We start from the raw sequence: 13572 nt of genomic DNA on the forward strand, positions 1-13572 counted from the left end.
TGGAAATCAGTCTGTGTCAGTATCAATACATTAAAGGCTTCTTCATAGTTTTTTGAAAATGAAGAGTATGGCTGAATAGTATGCCGCTGTATGGCATACCATAATTTACCCAGCCCTCTACTAAGGAACATTCAGTTTTTTCCAGTCTTTTGCATTTATAAAACCATGCTATAAAGAATAATCCTATAATAATTTATTTTGCATGTGTATGAATGAATTCCTGTAAGTCGACATTTTGGGTTGAATGTTATGTGTCATTAAAATTCTGAGAGATTGCCGAATTACCCATCTTAGAGGTTTTAACAAAACCCGGCCGGCGATAAGAGAATCCTGTAGTTAGTACACTTAAAAATGTAATTTTATAGAAGCGTATGACCTAAAAGTAACTTTGTAGACGTGTATGACTCTGTCTTGTGTTATTTTTGAATTAAAACATGGCTGTAGTTCAGTGATCAAAAACTAATTGAGCACTTTTCTTCTCATTACTTGTGTGTTTTTGTTTTTTGCCTGTCTTTGATTTTGCAGGAATTCCATGGCTGGAAGAGCTTCAGAAATACACTTTGCTTCCCTATAGGTGTTACCAGCACTGCCTGCTAGAGATGAGTATACTAGAGACGGACAATTTGCTGAATGACTAGCTTTTAAAATGTTTTTCGGTTCTTTGTAGTAACTGGTGAAGTCTGTGGCTTCAGGATTATGGTTCTTTTTGACTTTACAAATAACTTTCTGGTATTTATTAGACGCAATATGCTTATACTAGAAAGAATATGCACATCTTAATGTTTTGAAATGTATATTTCCTTTGACTAGATACTGTATGTACATGGTTAAAAAAGTTTAAAAGGTGCCCAAGGATAGAGAGTGAAATGTAAGCCTTCCTCCACCCTTTTTATCATTCTTCCACATCCCATTCCCAGAGGCAGCCGCCGCTTCTAGCTTCTTGACTGGTCTTCCAGATAATCTGTGCGTGTGCGTGCTGGCAGCATTCCTCTGTTAGGGCCACTGTTATATTTTATTTTTTTAAACATCTTTATTGGAGTATAATTGCTTTACAGTGGTGTGTTTCTGCTTTATAACAAAGTGAATCAGTTATACACTGTTATTTTTAACATTTTTTTTTCTTTTTAAATTTTTTATTGAAATATAGTTGATTTACAGTGCTGTGTTAGTTTCTGGTGTACAGCAAAGTGATACAGTTACACATATATTTTTCATATTCTTTTCATTATGGTTTATTACAGGCTATTTAATATAGTTCCCTGTGCTATACAGTAGGTCCTTACTGTTTGTTTTATATATAGTAGTGTGTATCTGTTAATCCCAAACTCCTAATTCATCCCTGCCCCACCCCACCTTTGGTAGGTTTGTTTTCTATGTCTGTGAGTCTGTTTCTGTTTTGTAAATAAGTTCATTTGTGTCATATTTTAGATTCCACATATAAGTGATATCATGATATTTGTCTTTCTTTGTCTGACTTACTTCAATTAGTGTGAGAATGTCTAGGTACATCCGTGTTGCCGCAAATGGCATTATTTCATTCTTTTTTCGGCTGAGTAGTATTTCATTGTATATATGTACCACATCTTCTTTATCCATTCATCTGTCGATGGACATTTAGGTTGCTTCCGCGCCTTGGCTATTGTAAACAGTGCTGCTGTGAACATTGGGGTGCATGTGTCTTTTCAAATTAGAGTTTTTGTCTTTTCTGAATATATGCCCAGGAGTGGGATTGCTGGATCATATGGTTAACTCTATTTTTAGTTTTTTTTTTTTTTTTTTGCGGTACGCGGGCCTCTCACTGTTGTGGTCTCTCCCGTCGCGGAGCACAGGCTCTGGACGCGCAGGCTCAGCAGCCATGGCGCACGGGCCCAGCCGCTCCGCGGCATGTGGGATCCCCCCGGACCGGGCCACGAACCCGTGTCCCCTGCATCGGCAGGCGGACTCTCAACCAATGCGCCACCAGGGAAGCCCCTATTTTTAGTTTTTAAGGGAACGTCCATACTGTTTTCCACAGTGGCTGCACCAGTTTACGTTTCCAGCAGCACTGTAAGAGGGTTCCGTTTTCTCCACACCCTCTCCAGCATTTATTATTTGTAGACTTTTTGGTGATGGTCATTCTGACCGGTGTGAGGTGATATCTCGTTGTAGTTTTGATTTGCATTTCTCTAATAATTAGCGATATTGAGCATCTTTTCATGTGCCTATTGGCCATCATTATGTCTTCTCTGGAGAAATGTCTCTTTAGGTCTTCTGGCAGATTTTTTTTTTTTTTTTTTTGCCGTACACGGGCCTCTCACTGTCGTGGCCTCTCCCGCTATGGAGCACAGGCTCCGGACGCGCAGGCTCAGCGGCCATGGCTCACGGGCCCAGCCGCTCTGCGGCATGTGGGATCTTCCCGGACCGGGGCACGAACCCGCGTCCCCTGCATGTTAGGCGGACTCTCAACCACTGCGCCACCAGGGAAGCCCCTGGCTGTTTTTTGATTGGGTTGTTTGTTTTTTTATTATTGTAAGAGCTGTTTGTATATTTTGGATATTAACCCCTTTCGGTCGTATTGTTTGCAGATATTTCCTCGCATTCTGTAGGTTGTCTTTTCATTTTGTTTATGGTTTCCTTTGCTGTGCAAAAGCTTGTAAGTTTGATTAGGTCCCATTTGTTTATTTTTGTTTTTATTTCTGTTGTCTTGGAAGCCTGACCTATGAAAACATTGCTACGATTTATGTCAGAAAACGTTTTGCCATGTTCTCTTCTAGGAGCTTTATGATGTCATGTCTTATATTTAAGTCTCTAATCCGTTTTCAGTTTGTATGTATGGTGTGAGGGAGTGTTCAAAGTTCATTGATTTACATGCGGCTCTCCAGCTTTCCCAGCACCACTTGCTGAAGAGACTGTCTTTTCTCCATTGTATATTCTTACCTCTTTTGTCGAAGATTAATTAACTATAGGTGTGTGGGTTTATTTCTGGGTTTAACATGTATTTGTAAAAATTATATAAATAGTACATTTTCATTGTAGAAAATAGAGTGTTAATGCTTTGGTATGTTTCTTTCCATACTTTTTCTATGTATCAAGAATATAAGTGACTACTTTTTATTTTAACAAAAAGGGCATCAGAAACATGGAGTTTTCTAGTTTGCTTTTTTCACTAAACTGATTGTAGGTATCTTTCCAGGGCAATAAGAACACATTTTTACTTTGGTTTTCAATGATTGAATGGTATGCTACTGTTTGGATGTACTGTAATTTCTTTCCGAATTTCCTGTTCTTGAACATTTATTTTCATTTAAAAGTCTTTTTCACGAGCAGCTGCAGTGAACAACTTGATATATACATTTTAGAATACTTAACAAATTATTTCCTTAGATGAATTCTTAGATTTGTACCTGTTGGATCAAGACATATTTAAAGGTTATTGATAGAGGTTTCCAAATTGCCCTAGATAGTTATGAATTTTATTCTCATCAGCAGTGTATTAAAATGTGTATTTGATTATATTCAATTACATTCTTTTTTAAAAATTAATTAATTTTTGGCTGCATTGGGTCTTTGTTGCTGCACATGGGCTTTCTCTAGTTGCGGCGAGCGGGGGCTGCTCTTCGTTGCAGTGCATGGGCTTCTCATTGTGGTGACTCCTCTTGTTGCGGAGCACAGGCTCTAGGTGCGTGGGCTTCAGTAGTTGTGGCACGTGGGCTCAGTAGTTGTGGCTCGCGGGCTTTAGAGTGCAGGCTCAGTAGTTGTGGCACACGGGCTTAGTTGCTCCGTGGCATGTGGGATCTTCCTAGACCAGGGCTCGAACCTGTGCCCCTGCATTGGCAGGTGGATCCTTAACCACTGCGCCACCAGGGAAGTCCTCAATTACATTCTTAAGTGATTTTTTTTGTCTAAATGTAGGACTAGAGTTAGGTTTTTAGGCATTTTAAAGAAAACATGTTAGTGATGAGTAGGAATAAGTCAGTGTTGGAAAAATATTGAGGTAGTCACAACTCAGTTTGGAAATCGAGCATCTGTATGTACAGTTCAGTACATACTAATGTAGGCAAGGCACAGATCTCTTTTTGTGCTTTTCTTTTGGATTTTTTTTCCTGAATCCATAAAATATGAATGTAAAAAGGTTATTGTAGTAATAGCAGTGTTCTGTTATAGTTGATCTGAGAAATATAGCAAAATTTCCCTAGCTGTTACGTGTAAGCTTAGTAGAGTACAGATTTAAAGTCTATATGCTTGAAATCTGGTTGAATGGTGGGTGGGTAGGAAGCCGTATGTGAAGTTGTGCTTTCAGTGTTTCCAGTCCATCAGATTCTGCGTCTTCAGTCTGAATCTTTCTGGAGCAAGGAATAGAAGCAAGGGAAACGATTTGGGCGTGAGAGACAGTAGCAGAGCATGTGTTTTCATGGCAGTGCATGCCTAAGACAGAGCTTTACCCAGGGGTGACCTTATGTTTATTTCATCGTTGTAGTCTTTCCTTTTTCTCTGTCTACTAAGGAGTCATCAGAAAAGTAGCTAATCTTCCAGGAAAGTACCTTGATGTACTGTTGGAATAGATCCTTCACTTGTGTTTCCCTCCCCAGTGGACCTGGAATTCATTGACAGATTGGCTGGCACATTAGGAATTTAAGGAACTTTAGGAAACTAGGACCAGGAGCCTATCCACATCATGTACATCTTTTCACTTTTTTCCTCTTTTCATTTTGGCATAATTATAGATTCACAAGAAGAGGCAAAAATAGTACAGAGAGTTTCTCTTCACCATTCACCTAGTTTCCTCCAGTGGTTATATGTTACCCTTTTTCTTCTCTCTCTTTCCTATTTTTGATCAGCCCTTTGGCATCTGTGGGAAATACTGAGCTCTCTGAGCTAACGATTGCTGATTGCTCTCCTAGGTTTACTTCTGGGGTGCATATGGTTCTTCCTCTTCCTTTGTTCCTTGTTTCTGGAACCCCTGCTTAGTATGTGTGCTGTGCCAGGACAGGTTGCTTCTCTCTGTTCAGGCTCTTCTGCTCTTATTTTGGGAACATTAAGCGTGGTGGATATATCCTTCCTGTGTAGGTCTTTTTCCTAAGTTATATATACTCAGGTCTAAAGTACTGAGACTTGTGTGTATTCTTGGTGAGAAGCAGCAGCTGTGACTTGGTGGAAATAGCCCTGGATTTGGAATTAGAAGCCTAGGTTCAAATATTGATTCTGTTTCATACTTGTTGTGGGACGCTGGAAGTTACTTTGCTTCTGAATCTGTGAAATAGGCATGACAAGTAACGATCTTACAGAGGTTTTGTTGGGGAATAAAGAAGGTGGCATTTTTATAATCACTTAGTGCATTGGAAAGCGCTATTTCAAATGTGAAGTACCTATGCTTATTTTAAATTGCTGAAATGAAACCCAAATTTTAAACCACTGCTGCAGTACTTCTTAGCTTGACTTCTTTATTCAGTAAAAGAGAAAAACTCTGTGCTTTTATATCCCAAGCTTCTTACACCTTCTGTCTTCACATTGAATAACCCGTACTTAATAAGGTTTTCTTTTTTTCCACTGGGTGTAACCCAGCTCCCTTGGGAAATTTGGGATAGCCATGTCAGCTGTCATGCTATCAAATGACATATCAAATGCTCTGCTCTCTTGTTATTTACCTAAGTCTGGAGATTTTATGTGTCAGAAACCTGTTAGAAAATCTTTCGTGTGGGTATATATGCTCTTTTCTGCTTACCTTTTTAGTAGATTTCACTCTTAGAAACCAGCCCTTAATATGGTGCTAGAAACTGAGATTTTTATTTTTAAAGGGGAGACCTGATTTTTATTTATATACATGTATAAATATATATATGGAATAAGTAGTCAGTATAAAAGTGGGGGATAATATGAAAAATTTAAGATGTCCATAACTGGCAATTTTTTTCTTAAATGTGATCTAGTTGCAGATAGACTCTTTTAAATCATTAAGGGACAGATATCTATAGAACAGCACAGCCAGTAACAGTGAATACACATTGTTCTCAAGGGCATGTGAAACATTCTCTAGGATAGATTATATGTTATGCCATAAAACAAGGCTCAATAAATTTAAAAGGATGGAAATGACTCAAATGTGCTCTGACCACAATGGAATGAAATTAGATATCAGTAACAGAGGGAAATTGGGAAATTCACAAATATGTGGAAATTAACCAACACACTCCTAAGTCACTAACGGGGTAAAAGAGGAAATCACAAGGAAAATTAGAAAATAGTCTGAGATGACTGAAAACAGAAACACAACATAACATGGTGGTAATGGTTGCACAGTAATGTGAATGTATTTAATGCCACTGAGCTGTACACTTAAAAGTGGTTAAAATAGTAAATTTTATGTATGTTTTTCCACAATTAAAAGAAGAACCCTGGCATTCATTCATTGTTCAACAATAAATATTTAGCACCTATTATGCTCCATGCACAAAATTAAACAACATACCATAACCTTGGGGATGCAGTAAAAGCAGTGCTCAGAGGGAAATTTATAGCTATAAATTCTTATATGAAAAAAGAAAGATCTTAAATCAGTAAATCTAAACTTCCATCTTAAGAAACTGGTAAGAGAGCAAACTAAGCCAAAAGCAAGCAGAAGGAAGAAAAAATAAATACTAAATTAGAAATAAATGAAATAGAGAAGAAAGCAAAAATCAACAGATTAAAAATTGAAAAGATCAACAAAATTGACAAACCTTAAGCTAGTCAAGCTAGTCTGACCAAGAAAAACAAGGACAAGACTCAAATTAATAAAATCAGGGTATGAAAGAGAGGACATTACTACTGACCTTACAGAAATAAAAAGGAATATGAGAGAATACTAGGAACAATTATATGCCAACAAATTAGACAACCTAGATAAAGTGTATGCATTCCTAGAATGACATTACTGAGATTGACTCAAGAAAAAATAAAACATCTGAATAGTCCAATAGCAAGTAAAGAGATTTAATTAACAGTCAAGAAACATCTCACAAGGGGACTTCCCTGGTGGCACAGTGGTTGAGAATCTGCCTGCCAATGCAGGGGACACGGGTTCGAGCCCTGGTCTGGGGAGATCCCACATGCCGCGGAGCAATGAGGCCCGTGAGCCACAACTACTGAGCCTGCGCGTATGGAGCCTGTGCTCTGCAGCAAGAGAGGCCGCGACGGTGAGAGGCCCGCGCACCGTGATGAAGAGTGGCCCCTGCTCGCCGCAACTAGAGAAAGCCCTCACACAGAAACGAAGACCCAACACACCCCAAAATAAATAAATAAATAAATTAAAAAAATTAGAGCTAATAAGTTCAACTAGGTTTTAGGATACAAGATCAATATAAAAAAATCAGTTGTATTCCTATACACAATTCCAAAATTGAAACTAAGAAAACAATTCCATTCATAAAAGCATCAATAAGAATAGAAAACTTAGAATAAAGTTAACGAAGAAGTGTAAAACTTACATTCTGAAACTATACAACATCACTGAAAGAAATTAAAGATCTAAATAAATAGAAAGACATCCTATGTACTTGGATCGCATGACCTAGTATTAGTATTGTTAAGATGGCACTATTCCCCAAATTGATTCAACATACTCCCCATTAAAATCCCAGCTGTCTATTCTGCAGAAGTTGACAGGCTGATCTTCATATTCATATGGAAATACAAGGGACCCTGAACAGTCAAAGCAATCTTGAAAACGAAGAACAAAGTTGGAGGACTTTAATAACTTAACTACAAAGCTACAGTAATCAAGACAGTCTGGTACTGGCACAAAGGGTAGGGTAGACATACAGATCAGTGGAATAGAATGTAAGTCCAGAAATAAATCCTTACATTTGTAGTCAATTGATTTTCGACAAGAGTGCAAAGACAATTCAGTGAGGAATAGTCTTTTCAACAAATGGTGCTGGGACAAGTTGATATCCACATGCAAAAGAATGAATTTGGACCCTTTCCTCACTCATATATATAAATGAACTCAATCATAGACCAAAATGTAAGATCTGAAACAGTAAAACTCTTAGAAGAAAACGTAGATGCAGATCTTCATGACCTTAGATTAGGCAGTAGTTTCTTTTCTTTCTTTTTTATTGTGGTAAAATGGGCAGTGGTTCCTTAGGTATGACATCTAAAACACAAGCAACAACAACAAAAAAATAGGCAAATTGGACTTTTATTAAAATTTAGAACTTTATGTTTCAAATGACACCATCAAGAAAATGAAAGCACACCCCACAGAATGAGAGAAGATATTTGCAAATCATTTATCTGGTAAAGAACTTTTATCCAGAGTATATAAAAACTCATACAATCAACAATAAAGACAACCCAATTAAAAACATAAGCAAAGAATTTGGTTTTTTTGTGTTTTTTGTTTTTTGGCCGTGCCACGTGGCATGTGGGATCTTAGTTCCCCGAACAGGGATTGAACCTGCACCCCCTGCATTGGAAGCGCAGAGTCTTAACCACTGGTCTGCCAGGGAAGTCCCGCAAAGAATTTGATTAGACATTTCTCCAAAGAAGATGTCCAAATTGGCCAACAAGTCCATGAAAAGAAGCCCAACACCCAGAGTCGTTAGGGAAATGCCCATCAAAGCCACAGTGAGATGCCACTGCATACCCTCTAGGATGGCTATGATAAAAAAGATGGACCATAAGTATTGCTGAAGATGTAAAGAAATTGGAACCCTCATATACTGCTGTGGGAATATAAAATGGTGTAGCCACTTTGCAAAGCAGTTTGGCAGTTCTTCAAAACCCTAAACATAGAGTTATATCCTGTATTCTAGTTAACACTCCTATTTGTATACCAAAGAAAATTGGAAACCTGCCCACACAAAACTTGTTCAGGAATGTTTATAGCATTATTCATACTAGCCAAAAAGTAGAAACATTCCAAATATCCATCAGCGGATAACTGTATGAACAAACTGTGGTACAGCTATTCAATGGAATATTATTCAGCCATAAAAAGGAATGAAATACTGATCCATGCTATGAGATGGATAAACCTGGAAGATAGTATGCTAAGTGAAAGAAGCCAGATATGAAAGACACATATTTTATGACACCATTTATATGAAGTGTCCAGAGTAGGCAGATCCATTCCATCAGAAAGTAGATTATTGGTTTTCATGGGTTTGGGAGAGGGGGTTGGAGAGTGACTGCTAAAGGATGATAGGGGCTTCATTCTGGGGTGATAAAAATGTTCTGGAATTAAGTAGTGCTGATGGGTGCACAACTTTGTGAACATATTTAAAATCGCTGAATTATATACACTTTATTATTTTTTAACATCTTTATTGGAGTATAATTGCTTTACAATGGTGTGTTAGTTTCTGCTTTATAACAAAGTGAATCAGCTATACGTATACATATGTCCCCATATCCCCTTGCTCTTGCGTCTCTCTCCCACCCTCCCTATCCCACCCCTCTAGGTGGTCACAAAGCACCGAGCTGATCTCCCTGTGCTATGCGGCTGCTTCCCACTAGCTATTTTACATTTGGTAGTGTATATATGTCCATGCCACTCTATCACTTTGTCCCAGCTTACCCTTCCCCCTCCCCGTGTCCTCAAGTCTCTCTACGTCTGCATCTGAACCTAGGGGCAGTATGTACACTTTAAAAGGGAGAATTTATTGATATGTGCTATATTTACTAAAAATCACTAAGGAGGCATTCAAGTTTAAGGATCTGTTTTCCATTGGTATAGTAAACAAACGGAAAGAAAAGCTGGTCACAGCTATGAAACTGTAAATGAAGCTCTCTGAAAAATACAACAGAAGTAAATGTTGCTAGCCTGAGTGGAAATTTAGGTCCCCTCTTTCTAGAGGAGCCAGCCTATTGGTTAGTGTTTGTGATGAGCCTTGTTTCTCCAATAAGCTGGCTCCCTGCTGAGGTCTCCTGTTTTTACGTAAGACCATTCCTTGGGAATCTATAATCTATATTATTACTATTCTTTCCTGTCTGGGGTAACTGCCTTGGAAATGTAACAGCTTGGTATGCCGACGTTGACATCCATCTTGTGTATATCATTAGGAGAAGAAAAGTCAGCAGTCAATAGGGAGGTGTCCTTGTTGTCAGTTAGTTTTGGTTTCACAGTTCTTTTATATATATATATATAAAATTTTATTTATTTATTTTTGGCTGTGTTGGGTCTTCGTTTCTGTGCGAGGGCTTTCTCTAATTGCGGCGAGAGGGGGCCACTCTTCATCGCGGTGCGCGTGCCTCTCACTATCGTGGCCTCTCTTGTTGCGGAGCACAGGCTCCAGACGCGCAGGCTTAGTAGTTGCGGCTCACGGGGCCAGTTGCACCACAGCATGTGGTATCCTCCCAGACCAGGGCTCGAACCCGTGTCACCTGCATTAGCAGGCAGATTCTCAACCACTGCGCCACCAGGGAAGCCCCGGTTTCACAGTTCTTGAATGAATAAGATGAATGTTATTAAGTAACTGCTCTTCTCTTTTAAGACTTTTAAAAATGTCTCTTTTCTTCTTAGAAAATATGAAGAGTAGAGGAAATTATTAAGAAGTAGGAGGTAAGCTCTCAAACCTGTTACTCAGAAGCTACCTATTAATCTTTTACATACTCTATTTTTGTTCTTTTCTGTAATTTTTTTCACATGTGGGCTATATCATACTATATGTATATAAATGTCATACATTGTATATGCTATATGTGTAACTATGTATATGCAATTTAATGCAGTTTCACATCCTTATTTGTTTAGTTAATTACTAATTTTCTTGCAGGTATTTTATGTATTTTTTTCCCCACCTAGACTTAAGCTTTACAATTCTTTTGAAGAAGTTAAAAAGTGTTTTGGATTTTTAAAAGTTCCAGACAATTTTAAACACATAGAGAAGTGAAGAGAATGGTGTAACAAATTCTCATGTACCTATCAATATGCATCAGCAGTTTTCAGTGTATGTCCGTGTTGTTTCATCTTTGAGGAGTAGAATAAAAATAGAAGCAATTCTTCTTATTATAAACCTGCCATAGGAGAAGCAAAAATAAAATTAAAACTATGTTCTACTTTTATAGTTCACAAAGAAAAAAATATTTAAAATATCTGAAAGATTTTTAAGAAATTACTTCATTAAAATACTAGTGAAGGCAAGTAGTAACCATTATGAATGAATAACTTATCTGGCACTTGTGCAGTGTATTTATTTTCTCCTATTATTTTTTTATAGTATGTATACAGTAATATGGAGCTGTATTTTTTTTTTTTGGTACTTATTTGTGTTTTCCATTGTGTAGTTTCCTACCACATAATTTGTGGAAGTAACTAATCCACCAATTCCATCTTTTTGGGAATTTAAGTCTTTCTTCTTATTTTACACTTCACTGATAGTTATACATTATATTCCATAATACTGAAAGGGAGATTTTCCTCCATTATGAAATGGTAATGCCTGGTTTTTGAATAATACTTTTCTCTTTGTAATTATAAAAGTAACATATTTTCTATATTCATCATAGAAAAAATTTAGAAAATACAGAAAAGTACAAAGAAAAATATGTAATCTTAGTACCAGAAATTAACCAACGTTAATGATTTATTTCTGTTCATATGACCTGAACTTCTAATATAGTGAACTTTCTTCTGTTACTCACTTTTGGGCATTTACATCATACATTATGGTTGTTTTTTTTGTCATGACTTCACTGTAGTTAATTATTATTCACACTGAGGCGAATGATAGAAGAGGGAGTTCAACTGATCTTTTTCCCCCTATTGCAGAATATTCTTATGATAACTTGAGGAACTGCAGATTTTAATGCTCTCTCCAAGGTAAATAATTGTATGCCCACCCGAAGTCTCGTGATTCTGCATTTCAAAGATGACATGTACAGAGCTCCCTGGAGACCACAGCACTGTTGGCCTTTGGTGCTGGAAGTTGACTGCTGGGCCTTGTCTGTGCTCAATCTTTCTGGTCTGAGCCAGACTTTCTGAGAATAAGAACTCTTTTTTAAAAAAAAAATTATTTATTTGTTTATTTGTCTGTGTTAGGTCTTAGTTGTGGCACGAGGGATCTTCATTGTGGCGTGCAGGATCTTTCGTTGCGGTGCACAGGCTTCTTTCTAGCTGTGACATGCAGGCTCTAGAATGCACGGGCTCAGTGGTTATGGCCCGCAGGCTCTCTGGTTGTGGCGCATGGGCTGTAGAGCGCACAGGCTTAGTTGCCCCGCAGCATGTGGGATCTTAGTTCCCTGACCAGGGATCGAACCCGCATCCCCTGCATTGGAAGGCGGATTCTTAACCACTGGACCACCAGGGAAGTCCCAAGAACTCTTTTTAGTGTTCAGCATCACAGGGCTCTATGTAAGTGGAATTTCTGGTATCTGTTAATTGAGAAAAATTTTCAAACTCAAAATAAGAATTTAGAAATACTTTTTACATTATTTTTGCATTTAAAGATTCATAGCTGCATTGCATAAGTATGAAAATATGGCTAGGAATACTTAGGTCATGGGTAATGCATGACTTGTGTCTGCACTAATTCTCAGACAGACTTTTTAAATAAATAAATAATTAACTTTTGGCTGTGTTGGGTCTTCGTTGCTGTGCGTGGAATTTCTCTAGTTGCAGCAGGCGGGGGCTACTCTTCGTTGTGGCACGCGGGCTTCTCATTGCGGTGGCTTCTCTTGTTGGGGAGCACAGGCTCTAGGTGCATGCGCTTCAGTAGTTGTGGCACACGGGCTCAGTAGTTGTAGCTCGCAAGCTCAGTAGTTGTGGCTTGCAGGCTCTAGAGCACAGGCTGAGTAGTTGTGGTGCGTGGGCTTAGTTGCTCCGCGGCATGCAGGATCTTCCTGGACCAGGGCTCAAACCCGTGTCCCCTGCACTGGCAGGCAGATTCTTAACCACTGCGCCACCAGGGAAGTCCCTCTCAGACAGTCTTTAATCACTCCACCCTCTCACCTCAGGGGCAGGGGTCAATAGTGTTTGCAGGTTGGGAACCAGTGCTCTGGCCTTTCCAAATGGCTTGTTTTCCCTTGAACAGGCCATAGTCTGTTCTTTTTTGTGTTTTGTCCATATGTATTTGCACATTCCTTTTATCTGAAATGCTTTTTTGCATTTTTCCTATCCCCGCATTCCTCCCACTCCCCAAGAAGAAATTGAACTCTACTAATGACTGCCAATGACTGTTTTCTTCTGATTTTCAACTCAAGCAAACTTCATTCATTCAAAAGCTATTTCTCGAGTGCCATGTTTGTACAAGGCATGGTTGTAGGCATTAGGTGAACAAGATAAGCAAGGTCCCCTCTTTCATAAGACTGACAGTCCTGTGGGAAAGTCAGACAGCAAATAGGTAAACAAACATGCGATAAATTACAACTTGTCATAAATGCTTTGACGAGAACAGGATGCAGTGACAAGGGACCGACCCCCTAGAGTGGTCTTTAAAGGGCTTGCTGAGGAGGTGACTTTGAAGCTGAAGTGACAGCCAGGCCAGCCCAGGCATAAGGAGAATGTTTCAGGCATTAGGAACAGCAAGAGATAAGGCCCCGAAGTGGTAAAGAGTTTGGCACCGAAAAGAGGCCCGTGCCTGTGACTGGTGTTCAGAGATATTTGGCTCGGAC

General features: G+C 38.7%; 1 protein-coding gene across 6 annotated transcripts in view; it reads left to right on the forward strand.

The window, feature by feature from the left end:
- CLASP1 (cytoplasmic linker associated protein 1) overlaps nt 1–13572 on the forward strand; it is a 269984-nt gene that overhangs the window by 13726 nt on the left and 242686 nt on the right. For 3 of the 6 annotated variants that reach the window (XM_049712736.1, XM_049712737.1, XM_049712730.1), the window contains one exon: nt 10484–10522. The exons of the other annotated variants lie outside the window; for them this stretch is intronic. The gene's annotated coding sequence lies outside the window, so the exon portion shown is untranslated. The remainder of the gene's footprint in view (nt 1–10483; nt 10523–13572) is intronic. 6 annotated transcript variants of the gene reach the window in all.

This window comes from Orcinus orca, chromosome 7 (assembly GCF_937001465.1).
Source record: "Orcinus orca chromosome 7, mOrcOrc1.1, whole genome shotgun sequence".
Taxonomy (NCBI): Eukaryota; Metazoa; Chordata; class Mammalia; order Artiodactyla; family Delphinidae; genus Orcinus; species Orcinus orca.